The sequence below is a fragment of the Corvus brachyrhynchos genome, unplaced genomic scaffold, assembly GCF_000691975.1.
Source record: "Corvus brachyrhynchos isolate BGI_N302 unplaced genomic scaffold, ASM69197v1 scaffold98, whole genome shotgun sequence".
Classification (NCBI taxonomy): Eukaryota; Metazoa; Chordata; class Aves; order Passeriformes; family Corvidae; genus Corvus; species Corvus brachyrhynchos.
Window position 1 is genome coordinate 721,191 of NW_008239762.1, and position 15,751 is coordinate 736,941.

Genomic DNA, 15,751 nt, shown 5'->3' on the forward strand with positions numbered 1-15,751 from the left:
CCAACAGCACCGTGTATTGCAAATGTTGGGAATATGTTTGCTTGTAAATACATTTATAAGTCTTATTGTAATGGCAATTATTGCAATAACACTGAGCTGAATGAAGTGTTGTGTTTAGATGCCCACTGGGATATTGTTCATCCATTCTCCATTAAGTCTAACTGTTTACTATTAGCAAACTTTCTATACTTGAACATCAGGAGATAATCTTGGAGGGGCTTTCTTTGTTTCTAGGTACCATGAAGGAGAACAGTGCAAGTTATCACTGTGGACCACAGAATTCAGAACAGTACCTTCCTCTTTACAGTTGTTCTGCAATTCTAAGTATTGACTGGCCAGCCAGTTTAATTTTAAATGGAAAGTAGCCTTGTGATAACTAAGAAGGCTCTTCATTAAAATAACAAAGTACAGAGAAGTGGTAGCTAGAAACAGCTTATTCAGAGGGACCAGGACCATTTACGAATAGGCAAAAGGCAGCCCTGAGCAAGATGTGAACAATAAACTGTCAGAAAGTGGTGAAAGGAAAAGGAGTGGTGAATGTCACCCATTAAATTTCCTTTCAGATGTGTTTGTAGCCTATTTGCCTTTCCTTTTCCCTTTCATTTAATTTCAATAGTGCACAAAGAAGCACTTTTCTGTCACTCAGACCTATTGTTCCAGAACCTTTGGGGAGGGGGGTTAAGTTGGTACAGCATTAACTTATGTCATTAGGCTGTACCAGCACTCCCAGCCTGGCACTATTTGCCATTAAAACCACATTTTGTCAGCAGTAACTGCTTTTCTTTAAGAATGAGGTTCCTGAGTAGATTCTCCTGCTCTTTGGCAAGGTGACCTAAGGTGTTTTGTGGTCCTGATGATATTGCTGTTTGACTCATTTTGTCAGCTGAATTCAAAGATTTATTTTCTAGGCAGTGTCCCAGCTTGCATGATTCTGTTTTACTCCTACTTGTGAAAATCAATCACAGGGAACATGGCAGAGGAAATTACCAGCATGAGCAGGGAGTTCCTTGAGCAGCAACTTATCCCTGTGCCAGTCAAAAGGTTTTGCTCTTTTCCTGCCTGTGTTTGCAGGGGTCCATGTATTCTTTTGGGTATTTTATACTGTGTGGTATAAAACAAGAGCTCACCCATAAGAGCTTGACTATGCTTTTTATATGCCTCAGATTCTCTTGTCTATAAATTATTAGTGTGATAATCATAATAAGATCCTTTATAAGATTATACATTGCAATCCAGCAATACATAATGAAAGTATGAATATTTCATGCATTCCCTGGAGGTGAGAGTGCTGCAAAAGTTACAGATATCTATATATCTGTCCTGTATGGATAAAATATATAGGTGTGTATCTATGTTTCTCAGCAGAACAATGAAGACTCCTCTCTTGTGGAAACATGTTGTAGTCCTGATTAACTCCAAGAGCAGGAGGCACCAACAAATGTGTTGCCGTGTGCTTGAGCAAGAGGCTTTTTGTGGGTTGTAGGATGCCAGCACAAACTGTAAGAAGTGTTATGTCTTTGTGTGTGGCCTGCAGGAATATCTGAGCTGGAGGGAGATGGAATAGCAGAAGTGGTGCTTTCAAGCATGTCAAGAGCTTGAATGGAGCTTATCTACATCTAAAGGCTCTAGTTAGAGAGAAGCGAGGATGCTGCACACTGTTCCAGAGCCACAAGTCAGTCCCTGTAAGGTCAGTGTTTAGCAGGGCTTGGAGGAATCCTGTAGTAATTAAGCTGAAATCTTTAGTGGAGTTTGCAGCTGTTGCGTTACTGTTGGCAGAAAGCTCATTTCTGAAAATACAGCAGAGAGAGTTGTTATTGTTGTGGGCAGCAGGCACGACTGAATCCCTAAATAACTGATGCCTGTGCCTAGCTGTCTTCCTACTGCAGTGTATTTCCTAATCTTTGCTGGTTCATTTTTCTTGCCCAACAGTGACACTGCTTGCTTGCTATTTAAATACTGTTATTGGTCAATGGCTGGTACTGTCTGCAGCTCAAACAAAAACAAATGCTAAGGCTGCTGATTTAATTGCTTTCTGATATACCACACTCTGTCTGTGAAGCAGGTAGCCTTGTTTGTAGACAACCTCTGGTTTAATCTTGATTTTAAAGCAGTCAGCAAAGCCATCCAGCTCTCCAGTTTCTGATTCTGTTTATTACCAACAGATTTGCATTTATATATCTTGGTTTCACTAAACTGCTTTTTGAGGTTTTAAGGCTTACTCTCCTCAGCTGCTGTAGATCGGTGCTCACTGGCTTCATTAGGGCCCCCCAGTGGCCCGCATTTAAGGATGTGAGTGTCCTTTCCAGTAGTATGGCCTCACCATTTTCATGGATCCCTAAATTGCAATGTTGTTGAAGGCAAAACCAGCAACAGCAAAACTATCCCTAGTGTAATATTCAACATGTTGTGGATCTTTAAAGGAAATGGGGAAAAGAATTGGTTTCTGTTAGACCTTACAGGATAAAATGACCCAAAAAACCAACACCACTCATATCTTCATCAAAACTATGGTGAAACTAAGTTGGCAGAGGGAAAGTAAAGGCTGTAGCCAAATCACTGTAATCTTTCCAGTGGAAAGATATCTTCTGTTGCTGAGTTGTATCTTATGTTTTGGGTGGTGATATAGGATACTGATGGACATCAGTAAATGCTGCATGTTGCTTACATTAGGTTTTAAATATAATTTAAAGCACTTGAGAGAATACATGGCTACCAAATGGAAGAGGACTGTTCACTGATAGGATTTGAAAGTGAATTTAAAATCCATGACAAAAATTAACGTATATGCTCTTTATGCTTTGTTTTCTACACTGGTTGTGAATGCTCTTGTAAAGCTGCGCAAGGACCTCACTATATAAGTTAGGGATTAAATAACTTTCTTATTATTGTTAATCTAATTTCCATTTGAATTTAAGCCCTTTCACCTGCCCATTCCTGGGGGAATTAAATTTATTTACCATAGTTGAACTGTGGCTTGGTTTCTTTAGGTACACAGTAAGCCAATGATCTCTGGAGAATGTGCTTCTATTCTAAGAGGCTTATGAACAGAGGAAAGCATTAAATAATAACGCAGTTTCCAGATATTTATGACCGCAGTGAGATCACCTGACATTTCAGGCTTTATTTTTTTAATCTGAAATTGAATTAATTCCGGGTCTTTGGTGGTTCTTAAAGTATTCCATGCTTTTTAAAATTATCTATTATCTTTTCTCACCTTGTAGCAAAGACACTTATATAGTGCTCCACCAAATAAAAGCTATTAGTAAAGTACCTAAAGTGTATGTGATTTTCTAGAACTGATAAGATTTTGGATAGTAAAGGATTTTACATAACACATACTGGAATTGTTTTTATTGTACCCACATCAGCATAAGTTACCCTTCTTTACATATAAATCTACATCTGCCCCTTCCTGATGTTGTCACTGGTGTTTCTGATGGTCACTGGTTTTTACATGTTTATATGTCAGAAGGCAGCTGAGGAGCTTTTTTGAGATGTTGTGTGCTCATTCTCAGGCTGTGGCAGCCACGGAAGAGCTAGCGAGGGCCCAAGGGCAGCCCAGACATCTGAGTGGTTGATTTTCAGCTGGGCCTTGAGGAGCGGGACAGACCTTGGCTGTGTGATGGAAACGCTTGTGCTGTCCACTGGATGCAACCTGTGGCACTGTCCCAGCACGACTTGTCCCAGGGATGTTGCTTCTTCCACCACCCAGCAAGGGCTGGAAACACAAACACCTCCTGCAGCCTTCCCAGTCGCTTTGCACCACCTCAGGCAACTCTTCACCTGTGAAAGGGGGAAAAGTGGTTGTATATAGATCCTGCATATGTAATAATCTGCCTTGTCATGAGATTGCTCCCATGACATTGCACCTTGGTGTGATGCCATAGAACATCTATGTTCTTGCCTCATCAGAGCATCCTTTTGAGCTCATGGTCTGGCCGAAGCTTTATCAGTGTGTTGCAGACAGAGAAGTGCAGGCATTGAGGACAGGAGCTGGAGCAGCTGAAGCAGAGGGTGCTTGAGCTCAGCCAGTTGTCTTTGTAGAGTTTTTTGACCTTGTGTTTGTGATGTGATGGTGACGGGAATCCTACTCCTCATCCTATGAAGGTCTGTGCAGAGCATGTTTGCTCTGAAATGGCTGGAGGGATTGTGAAAACCAGGGGTGCCACCTTGTATGTATCAGCACGTACTGCAGAGACGTGTGGGTGAAGACAGGGCTGTCCTATTCAAGGGCCCAGAATTCCCCCTGCTGTGTAGGGCTGTGCTCCAGGGACCTCTTCCTGAGGCATCAGATCTATAGGTGTGTCATGTAAACATGACTCAGACAAGCAAAAGCTGGGCTTGCTGCTCATTAAGCATCTTTATTACCATGTGTCTTAGTAGTGATAAAATCCAAGTGCTCTGTACAGGACTGTATGTCAGAACAAGGACTGTATGAAAAAAGAAATGCTTTTTAATTCTGGTCATCTTAAAAGCCAAATAAATAAGGTGATTAAAAAAATGGCTTTTACTGTCTACTCTCAGAAAAAGGGGAAGCAACATATATAATGTACCCCAAAAGAAAGGAAAACTACATATAAAGTTGTTTAGGAATAATTTTCACAAAACCTTTTCTGGAAAGGTTTTCGCAAAACCTTTCCCAGGAAAAAACAAATCACAGCTATATTCATAGCTGGATTTTATTTAGTTCCTCACTATCCCAGCATGACTATAGTTCTGGCTGCTCTTAGTAAAGTTAGGAAATGAGGTAGCTTCAATATTAATATAGTGAGTTACATTTGCAAAGGCAATCAGGAGCTTTACATGGTGTTCCGAGATACCGGAATTCAATTCACAGGATTTGCCAAAGCTCTATTTTTATTTTGTCTTCATCTGATGTTATCAAGGTTGTTCATGTTCCAAAAATGGATGATTTTAGTAATAGTTAGCAGTTGGTAATAGGAGTCAAGAAGACCGAGGCTTTTAACACATTCAGAATGTTTAATTTCCCCTCCATCTGATGATAATAACTTAATATGTAAAAAGAAAATAACACAAAATTATGTGGATTTAAAATGCCTCCCACGCACCTTATGGAATTAAAATACTGTGTGGGCTTGGAACCACGAGTATGTTCACTAAGTATGATCTCCAGAAGCATGTTATATTTGAGAAAAAAAATTAAATGAAAAATTAATCATTGCTGTTTTATCCAAACACTTCATTTTCCTAACATTTTGGTATGCCCATTAGGTAATCATGCCATTTATGTTTAACTAAAATTTTTCCTTAGGGTGGTATCTGTAAAATTTAAATATTTTCTTATTCATTTGGGGCGTTTCTATAACTGGAATATAACATTGCAGTAAGTGTTGAAGCATGTCCAAGGAAAGGTCAGGCGTTGCTGAAATTTTTACTTATCTGAAGCTTTTTCACGCCAAACTGTATTTAAGAATATAGTCAGCTGTGTATTTCTGTAAGGTGTATTTCTGGGTGATTTTGGTTGTGGCATGAGGAGCTGGTTGAAAGTCTGGCTTCCCAGGCAGACTTGGCACAGCACCAAGATGTGCAGTGCTTTGCAGAGTCACAGAACAGCCTGACGCAGGAGACATACTGGAGATAAGTGTGGGAAATCCTATCTGCTTCATCATCCCAATAGATGTGGAGAGTGGGGAAGAATGAGCCAAACCCTTCTCAGAGATGCTTCTAGGAAGAAGTGTCATAAATATATACTATAAATGCTTCCTGTGAGCTTTTTTTTTTTGAGCATAGGGGATGGGACTCAGAAATTGTTAAAACAAGCTAGGATGGCCACAGCCGTAGTCTGTTCAGGGGTACATATGTTAGTGTGTTTTATTAATAATTAGCCTTTTCTAATTTACCTAACAAAAATTCAAGATGGCCATGGAAAACTATTCCTTTTAATGGCACTAGTAGTGCTGTAAAATGAGAGCAGCACATGTTATGGTATAGCATAGCCACAGTAGCAAATAATCCTGTTCTGACTGTTATGACAGGTATTTTAGGTTCTAAGAATTAGATTAAGTTAGAAACATGAGGAGGAGAAAGTGCAAAACCTGCAGAGCAGAAAAAAGATGAAGCTGAGGGAGGGAGCCCTCATTTCCTACGGCCACTTGCCTTAAAATGCTGCCCATTACCCAGCAGAGCAAGTACTCCCAAATCCGGAGAACTGCTTGTCTCTGCCCAGAGGCCCTACATGGATGCTGAACATGCCTGCATTGTTTGTAAATGCTCTTTTTAGTGCCCCTGCTGTAAATATATCACAATATGAAAAGTATAACATTTGTGTTAAAATGTACTCATTTTCTTGATCAAAAGGGCAACATTGCTCACAGTGAATCCTTTGGAAATTTGAGTTTATCTGGAAATAACATTGTAGTTAGTGGAGATTAGCAATAGAATAGAATGGGGGGGATTCAGTAAATATCATTTAGGATACAAGAGTCAGTAAGGGGATGCAGAATGACATGGCAAAGATGTATGTACAAAATACAAATACATACAAACCATATTTTTCACGTAGTGGTGGTGGCTTGCAGTATAGAACATTTAGACTGTAGCTAAGAATTAAATTTCAAAGGAATTTAGCAATCATTTTTGTGCTACATATACTTTGACAGGTTTCATTCATAAACTTCATATACTAAGAGCATTTTACAAGGTATTATTACAGAAGCACTAAAAAGATACAGTAACTGTGAGGAGGTTTTTGCCAGAAAACATTCCCTGAAGAAGACAGTCATGCACAGCAAACCAGAAAGATGCTATTTTTAAAAGGATTTGTATATAGAAAGCATCTTCAGGAAGAAGTGATGGAATGTAATCTTCCTTAGGTATATGCCCGTTAAGATATTTTTATCATATACTGCAATCTAGTGCTAGATCATGTAAGAGGGGCTTTGCACATTCCTTTCTCATTTCTGTTAGGAAATTAAATCCTGATAAGGTTCTATATGATGTCTCTTATCACTCTGTAGAGTAGCAATTTAAAGACCAGAAACACATATGGTTTTTCATCTTTATGATCCAATTTTGACCACTGGAGTTTGTTTCCTGCTGCTGTTTTCACGAGGGCAGAAAATGCTTTGTCCAAAATCCACTTACTTCTCTGCTGGTCTTCAGTTTGAGGAATGTTCTGTTAAATCCAAAATACAAGGTTGCAATATTGAGCAAAAATTGGCTTCCTTCTAGTAAATTAATACAAATAGTATTTGGGTTTCTTTCAGCTTTCTCATTAGTTCCTCATGTGAAGGGTGAGTAAACTGAAGATGAGAAATTATAATAAAACATGCTTTGCAAAATGAAGCATCAGTTACAGTTGAAGAATTGACTGTGCTGGAATTTAAGCAATGAGAAGAGCAAATTGTGGGTGTGAGGAGTCTGTGGTAACTATAGAAAGACAGGATGGGCTTGCCAGCCATGAGAGGAGAGTGCAAGGACAGCCTGGAGTGCCAAGGTCAGCCCACACCAGAGAACCTCCATGAGTGGAAAGCCAGAAAGATGAAGGAGCAACATCATAGAGGTAGACGTGTGCCCTGCATCCTTATATTCAATCTCATTTTGCAGTGGCACTCCCTGAACATTATTTTTATTCTCAAAGTCCCTCCATGAGACAATTTTGTTACAGCTCCTGATTTTCAACATTTATGGTGTTATTCCAAAACTAATCCATGTTTTGCTTTCTGAAAATAACATGGAGGACATAATGGAGATGAATATCCAATCAAAAAACTTAAATTGCTTTCTTTAAGGGTTGATCTTTAAATATAATCTGCCTGCAAGATTACACTCATGGTCATTTGGATACAAATACACTTTTATAAGAGAATTACTTGCTCTGGAAAGTAAGCAGAGGGAATTTAGAGAAGATGTACAAAAATAACTAGGAAGCTCAAGGAATCAATTTATGTTTGAGCATGAAAGTAATGACAATAAAGCTTTACCAGCAGAAGCTATAGAGACTTCAGTGTCTTGCAGTAAAGCATGAGTATTTATGAAAAAGGGAGAGGAAAGCTTGAAGATTATTTTATTTCAGTGTTAGGTCAAATAATTGATGGTAATTTGCAGCTGAAAAAAGGGTAGCAGCAAAGACATTTGAAAGTGGCAAGTTTAGGTGTCATGAGGGGGCAAGGGACCGTCCTGGCAGTGGCTGAGTCTACCAGGCTCAGGCTTAATAAATACAAGGTACAAATTCCAAGATAGGCTTCAAAACAAGTAGGGTGGAGGTATTTTTGTAGGTTTAGGCAATGGGTTGTTTGGTTGGTTGTTGTTTTGTTGGGTTTTTTTTCTTGTTATCAAACTAACTCAAGATCAGCGAGTTTAAACATAATCTTATTTCTTCCAGAGTGGTGAGAATTTGAGTACAGGTATTTTTTTTCTTTCTGGATGTTTTTTTGGTTTGGCTGTTCTTTTACAGTAAATGCATTTTCCTGTAAAGACTGCAGCACATGGGTTCCCAGGGAATAGTTCAGAGTTGTGTTTTGACTTTTAAAACATTTTATACTTTCTTTTCCTCTTAACTTCAGGCTTTTAGAATGCATTAGGGTCACTGGTTCTAGTGGGAATGCTTATGTTAAGGTTAGTTCAAGGGTAATTTAATATATTTAGGAGGTGTCAGTATTGAAATTCTGTAAAAGAAAATATGCATTGTTTTGAGTGTAGGTCAAGATAATAGATATCTTGTATTAAATTTAGGTTTGGATGGAGAAAAGGTAAGATGCAGTTACAGAAGTATGTCAAGTGACACTGGAATGTACATAGCAATAATGAAAGTAGAAAATTAATTTCCTATCTAAATATATATAATATATATATATATATATATATATATATGCATGCATACATTGTATCATGATTATGCAAAGAAGGAAGTGGAAGATAGTCTTTTAAGAGAAGGTTTTTGAGGAAGGTTTATCTTTGATGACCCTTCCCATGTAACTATCATGAGGAACTGTTCATTGAAAAGACCATGCGAACATAGCTGTAGAGCAGAAAAATCATGGAACTAGCTTTTTCCACTCTACTAATAAATAAACGATGTCAGACTGCTCATTATTTTAATTAAATTAATGTGTAGTCATTAATAGTTAAGATACTTCATCCCTCCCTCTTGTAGACAAGAAAGATTGTTACTTCAGGGCTCACCAATACAAGAGCAAGATAGCTCCAAGGCACCTCAGAAATTGGATGAAGAAACAACTGCTCTTGTTGCTGTTTGGACACAGATTTGTAGCTTACCCATGGCAGTTGTCCTGATATTGCTGTTAATAGCATGCCTTGTCTTCTGATCACACAGGTCTTACAGATACTCAAGGAAATGTACATTTGGTAAAACTTGGGATGATTTATATAGCTTGGGGTAATGAGTAAGTTCTTACTTAATTAAATGAATTATGTAGACATTTTTTAATTGTCCAATTGCCAAACCAGATATACTGGGCTTTGGAAATCCTCCCTATTTTTAGAGCAATACTGACCTTTTTTCTTACCATGATTTTTTTTCAGGCTAGTAATCTATAATGTACTCAAGCTATTTTGATATGGTTATCTTTAACTGAGCGCATAACTTAATATTTTGAAAGTTGGATTAAATTCTTTTGATAGCATTTTAACATGCCTATTTATAATTATATTCTTTTGCTACAGCAGACAGATTGCTAAGTCATTAGTTATTAAGGAAAAAGAATTGTTCCAATGAATAAACAGGGCTTTCAGACAGTAAGCTGCTAGTGTCAAACATCACTCAGGAGGGCCAAAATAAGCACTTCAAGACTATTACTGGACTGCATGTATCTACCACTATTTAAATTGTAATTCATAAAATCTGTGTAGTTTTAAAAGTATGGCAGTGTGTCATATTATATAATATTAGAAATATCCTTCCCTAGCATGTGCTTAATACTGTAGCGTGTTTTGGTACTGTTACAACAAGTGCCCTGTGAAAGTGAACCAGTTAATGCCTGATGTGATTTATGGTGTCTTAAGCTGGGAGGTCGTAACCATAAATATTGTAAAGGGTTTTGATTTTCAGATGATGCCAAACATTCCCATTTTGAAAAATGGATCTCACTGAAATGTGTAAGATTGGGAAAGTAAACACAACAATTTTAATTTAGTTTCCATTCTTTTCTGTGACAATTACAGATCACATGAAAAAGGAAGCCATCATAGCATGTCATATATTGAACTCGATGAAATGTATTACAATATGAATCTCTGGAGGGTTTTTTTCTCCAGTGGGTCTCTAATTTATACTTGCTCATTCAGGAATAAATAGTGCTATTTTCTGACCTGTCATCTGTCTCACCTCAACTCTCTTCAGCTTTTACATGGAGAAAATGGTGTTGTTCAACTGAATGCTAACGCAGGGAACTGTGTTAAGATTAATTTTACAGTCCAGCCCTCAAAAATTTTAGAAACTGTTCTGTTCATCCTGTCATTACTGTGACACTAGATTTCCAGTGTGGCATATGTATACATAGGGTAGGTATGTGTGTACAGAGGGAGAGACGGAATGATTGAATGAATACATAAATGAGTGAATACTGGTGCTGTTGTGAGTTCTGCTACCAGTTCTCCTGAACTTCTTGATCTCATTACCACCACCCAGTGGAAAAGCTTGGAGCTAATGCCAATTCCTGGTGTGAACTTCAGGACTTCTTGCCATGGAAATACCTACTGCTTCAGTAAATGAGCCCAAGCTCACTGACGTGAACAAAACCGTTCCTAACTGACTGTGGAATACTTTTGATCAATTTTTTAGACTCCAGATTTTTAATTCTGGAAAAAAATTGTGTGGACATTGGCAGGGAAAATAATCTGTTTGTAATAAATGACCACAAATCATCCGCTATGCTAGATCATAAAATTTATTATTTTCCTATTTATTTGTGAATTTCATTTTATCAGGTTTTCCCTTTGTGCCTCGTTTATTTTCATTAAAAGCTTTTCACTTCTTAAGCATCTTGGAAGTATTGTATTTTTTAACATAGCAAGTTTTAACTGGATAAAATTAATTTTAAAAATTTAATTCGCAAAAATGAAAACTTGGTGCTCGTTTTGTAGTCATCTCCATCTCCAGAAAAGTACCAGACACAGAATGGCTGCTTGAAATCTCTCTGGATATTGTTTATGATGTCAATGTGTTGTTTGCTTTAATGTAGTGCTAGTTACGTACCTTGCCTGCTGGATTTTAGTGAGCTTTGGCTGGTGGCTTGGTGGAACTGCACCCATTCTGTGGTCTTTCAACTTTTCATTTTTGATTTATGAAAGAGTATTTTTTTAATTGAGTTTTTTTTGTGTTGTCACAAAAACAAGAAAGATTGTTCCTTGCACTGTTGTGCTAGATTGTTAGAAAAGTGAAACTGAAACTGGATTTTCTATAGCAGTCAGTTGGGAAAAGTCATGGAATGGTTTGGGTTGGAAGGGACCTTAAAGACCATTTGAAAAAGACCATCTAAAAAAAAAAACCCACCTAAAGACTCCCCTGCACATGCAGGTACACCTACACAGGAGATGGAATCATTGCCTTTGAGATAAATCCAATTTTTTTCTTATGATTTTTGATAATTTAATTTCATTTATTCTGTTTGGGTTTGACTTGGATGTTTGGTTTGAATGGATATTGGGAAACTATAATTCCATGACAGACTGCTTTGGGGATTCATTTTCCAGTTGCTGGCTCCATTTACTCTTCACATAGAGACATTCTATTTGATAGAGGATTTGCTTCTAAAGCAATGTTTAATATAGCAGAATGCATTGCATCTTCAGTGTTTGAAATGGGCAAGAGTGGCTTTTGCAGAGGGTTCTTTCATCTTGGCTTGGGCCATCAGGTGTTTTCTGGCCTTTGCAAAAATATCCTGCTGTTTAATACTATTACAGTACATCAGTTACTTGTTGGTGTCACCTCATATTCAGTGCATCATTTGCAATTTTATTGTAAATTTTTAATTGTCTGGTTTGGCTTTTTTGCTAGGAAGGGATTAGGGAAGAAAACAAAAAGATGCAGTGTGAACCTGCTGTTAGGGAAATTCTGCAGCATAAATATTAAGAAGGGAAGATACAGAGAATGGTGTATTATATCCAGTAACAACAAAGATTTTTCCAATAGTATCCTAAAGCAGGCAGTGGTAACAGTGGTAACTGGGGAGAGCAGGGGCAGAAAAATGTTTGCATTTCTGAGCACAGAATGTGCTCAGAATGTGGTGCTAGATACAGATGCTACGTGGATATGTGAGAAGAGGGAGGGGGTAATTCTTGCTGGACAAGGTTCTTCCTGAAGCTGTCCTGAATAAGCAGTGTTATGAAATTATGTGCTTTGGAGGACTGAAGGAGCAAAGAAAAGAAAACAGAGTATGTTTTAATAAATCTTTGCTGTACTTTCAAGATTGAGCAGAAATACTAGTTTAAGCCTTCACAGTCCTCTTACTGTGACAAAACTTTGGGGGCTGCAGGCTACAGCCCATTATTTGACTGCATGCTGCAGGGCTTTAAGGCACTACTGCCTTTCCTTAGCTTTGTGATACCAGCACTCCACTCAGCTCAAGTGTTGGAATAGGGAACCCACTCTGATACTCTCCACACATCATGAAGGATGTGCTGGGAACTAGGCTACCAGAGTGTCCCAGTTTCCTCTTTTTCCTGCTGTACCACCCCCACAGCTGATGAATGAATGCAGTTGTAATACAGTGTATAATGTGCATTACCCCATAATGGCCTTTAAAAGGTACACGGGATACTCCTGGTTTTCCTTCCGCTTAATGCAAGGATGATGGACATCTGAAATAGGGAGAAACATCCAAGGCTAAGTGAAAAGGGAAAAAAAAAAAAGGGACCAATACAAGAACACTGAAGGTGCAGGAGATGGTAAAAAGGTGTGTCTCAGACAGAAGATTACTTACAGGGAGATATTCTTAGGATAAAGTGAATTTTGTTGAATTCAATAAGAATTGCTATGGGAGCTTAATTGAGTTTCTTGAGACTTGAACACAGATATTCCTTTCTATCCTTGATGGATATGTTTTGGGAGAGAGTGAATGATTTCTCAGGATATGTTAGTAACACATACGCTGTGCCATGCTTTAAAAACTGTTAACCAAAAGAGGATTGTATACACTCTTGAATATTTTGTTCTGGGTTATGCTGGGACTATTTCCTGAATAATGAATATTATTAAATATTTGAATGCAGAATATTGAGTATTCTCACAGGCAGAAAAACAGTAGAATGCACATGAATTAGTTTAATTTGTTCACTGGCTTCTAGTTCAGAAGTGTTCCAGAAAGTCTCTCAAATCCATAGCCTCTTTCTTGAGTTGATATTTGCCATTTTATACAGGAACAATTCCTTGGAGATTTTTCCCAAATAGAAGAATAAGAGAATGAGTAAATAAGCAGCACTGGTTATTATTATATGGCAGAGATTTGAATAAATAGCAATATAAACATCTGAAACCCCAGATACTTACCCAGGAGAACAGGACAGAGATGGAAATATGGAAGACTGATGGTAGGTAGGAGCCATAGGGTTAGGGATTTATGAAATTAGCAACTTATTAAAAATAAAAAATTTGGTAAGGAAGCAGCATCTTGAGCCTGTGTGATCATAATAAACAGAATGAGGCAAGAAAACTTAGGTGAAGGGTTAAGATAACAAAGTATCAGAGATCATCCAGAAAGAAAAAAAAAAAAGAGACGAACCAGAGTAAGTAGGACTAGAAAATGTATATTTTGCTTGTTAGGTGTTATTTAGTACTACTTGTCCTTTGTTTATTGAGTGCCTTGGAGGAATCAAGTAATCTTTAATTGTTTGTTGGTTTTTTCCCTCCCTTAACAGAGGAGGACAGTGATCTTCATGAGCAGAAGCTACAGCAGCTTTAATGCTGTTGGTCACTCCTGTTTGGTACAAAGCAGGTTGAGCCTTTGAAACTTGAGCTGTGACAATAGATTATTTCTCTGTTACTACAAGAAGATGTTCCCAAGTCCTTGGACTCTTAACAAGAGCATGCAAGCAGTGCCTGCACATCTCTGAAAGGCCTGAGAGCAGCTGTACAACCCTGAAAGGACCCAGGTATGGCTGTAGCAGCTGTGAGCAAACATGTCAGCAATGTGTCTGTGCAAGGATTTCAGAGAAAAAGATTCCAATTCTTTGAGATGGTGGATGTGTGGAGTTTCACTCCCAGGCAGAAGGGTTCTCACGTATCAGTAACGCTCTATTTAGAAGGTGGAAAAAGTAGTTCTAGTCCAAGTTGGAATATAGTTATTCCCAGGAAAGAGTTGCCTCATTTTATTTCTTGCATAATTTTATTTTTCATTGCTCTATCCTACCTAAACTTCTGACATTTTTGAGAGACAACCACACCTGTGATTGTGTCTGAAGTGGGAACCAGGCCTTAAGTGTGCTGTGTTGTTAAATTTATCAGGTATTTATAATATTGACTTGATTTTCACATGGCAACGAACTTGCTGGTTATTTCTAGATGTACACATACATCCTCATAACCAGAAAAATTGTGTTACTGTGAGTGTACATTATCACACTCTTTTTTGGCTGTAACAAGAAGCAGCAAATTCTGATCTCTCACCTGTGTTTCAGCTGTCAAAACTTTCCACTTCTGCCATTTCTGTAATTCCTTCCTAAGTATTGAAAATGCTAAGAATGAGTGACAGCTGTCAAAATTTACTATTCACCGTGTACGAATTGAGGTAATGATAGAAAATGCTTATCTGAAGGAGGCACATCTCAAAAACTGGGAATTCCTTCACCAAGGATGCAAACACCTGACACAATAATTTCTGCCAGGGAAGTGTTTGTATGTGTCCCCATCCTGAATCTTCTGGTGGCAGCTCATCTATTTTGGAGGACAAGATGATAGGACAGTGGTATTATGTTGCCAGCAGTAAATGCTGACTAAGAGACATGTTCAGCTGTTACATCATGTTTCTAAGGTGTTCCCTCTTTTGGCACTGGAATTTCACCCCATCAATCTTGATTTTTACAATCCAGAATAAAGGTAAAGCAGGTTGGAAGATGAGCCAGCTAAGAGTGTTCACACCTCACATGAGAAATCTGCAAATCACAGATATCTTATGGGGGGAAAAAAAAACCCAACAAAACAACAAACCACACTTAAGCATCTTTCTTGTGCACGTCTTACACTGTGACAAATTCTGGTCCTGGAAGCCAGCTCCGATTTGTGTGCTGCAAAAAGAAAGGAACATTTATGCTGGTGAAGGAGCAGGGTATGCTATAGCTACCTCATGCTGATGTACATAATGGTTTTTAGTCCAGTTTGCTGGGGGCTTTGTAGAACTGATCGAGTGCATTATACGGGCGTTGAGGTTGAGGATCGCAGAGGCTGCACCAGAGCCTGCAAGAAGCCATGGTTGTTGTCCATTTCTTTGCAGACGCCCAAGCCCTGCGAGGCCGGGTGGGCAGAGCCGCCTCCGCCGGCGGCCCCGGGCCGGGAGAACCGTGAGTAACCGCGGGGGAGAGGCGGGGGCCCCGGGAAGGGAGGATGCGGCCCCAGCGCTTCCCGACACCGTGACCCAGAAGTTTTGCCAGCCCGCTCCTGATCCTGCAGGTTGCCGGGCGGGATGCGGCGGGGGGGGGGGGCGGCGGCCGCAGTCCAGCAAAGGGCGGAATGGAGCTTATCCCGAGCGGGGATGAGAAATGACCGATTTCCCCCAATTACGCCGTCACGGGCCAGAGGAGCCGAGAGCGGCGGGGGGGGGGGGGGGGGGGCGAGTGG

The 15,751-nt window shown here is 39.0% G+C and overlaps 1 long non-coding RNA gene across 1 annotated transcript; it reads right to left on the bottom strand.

Moving 5' to 3' along the window:
- Positions 1-647: 647 nt before the first annotated feature.
- LOC108448764 lies at positions 648-15,731 on the bottom strand. Its single transcript, XR_001864784.1, has 3 exons — positions 15,158-15,731; positions 12,708-12,780; positions 648-3,783 (listed from the first exon to the last, which is right to left on the bottom strand). It is a non-coding gene; the product is annotated as an uncharacterized LOC108448764 (long non-coding RNA).
- Between the last annotated feature and the right edge of the window lie 20 nt (positions 15,732-15,751).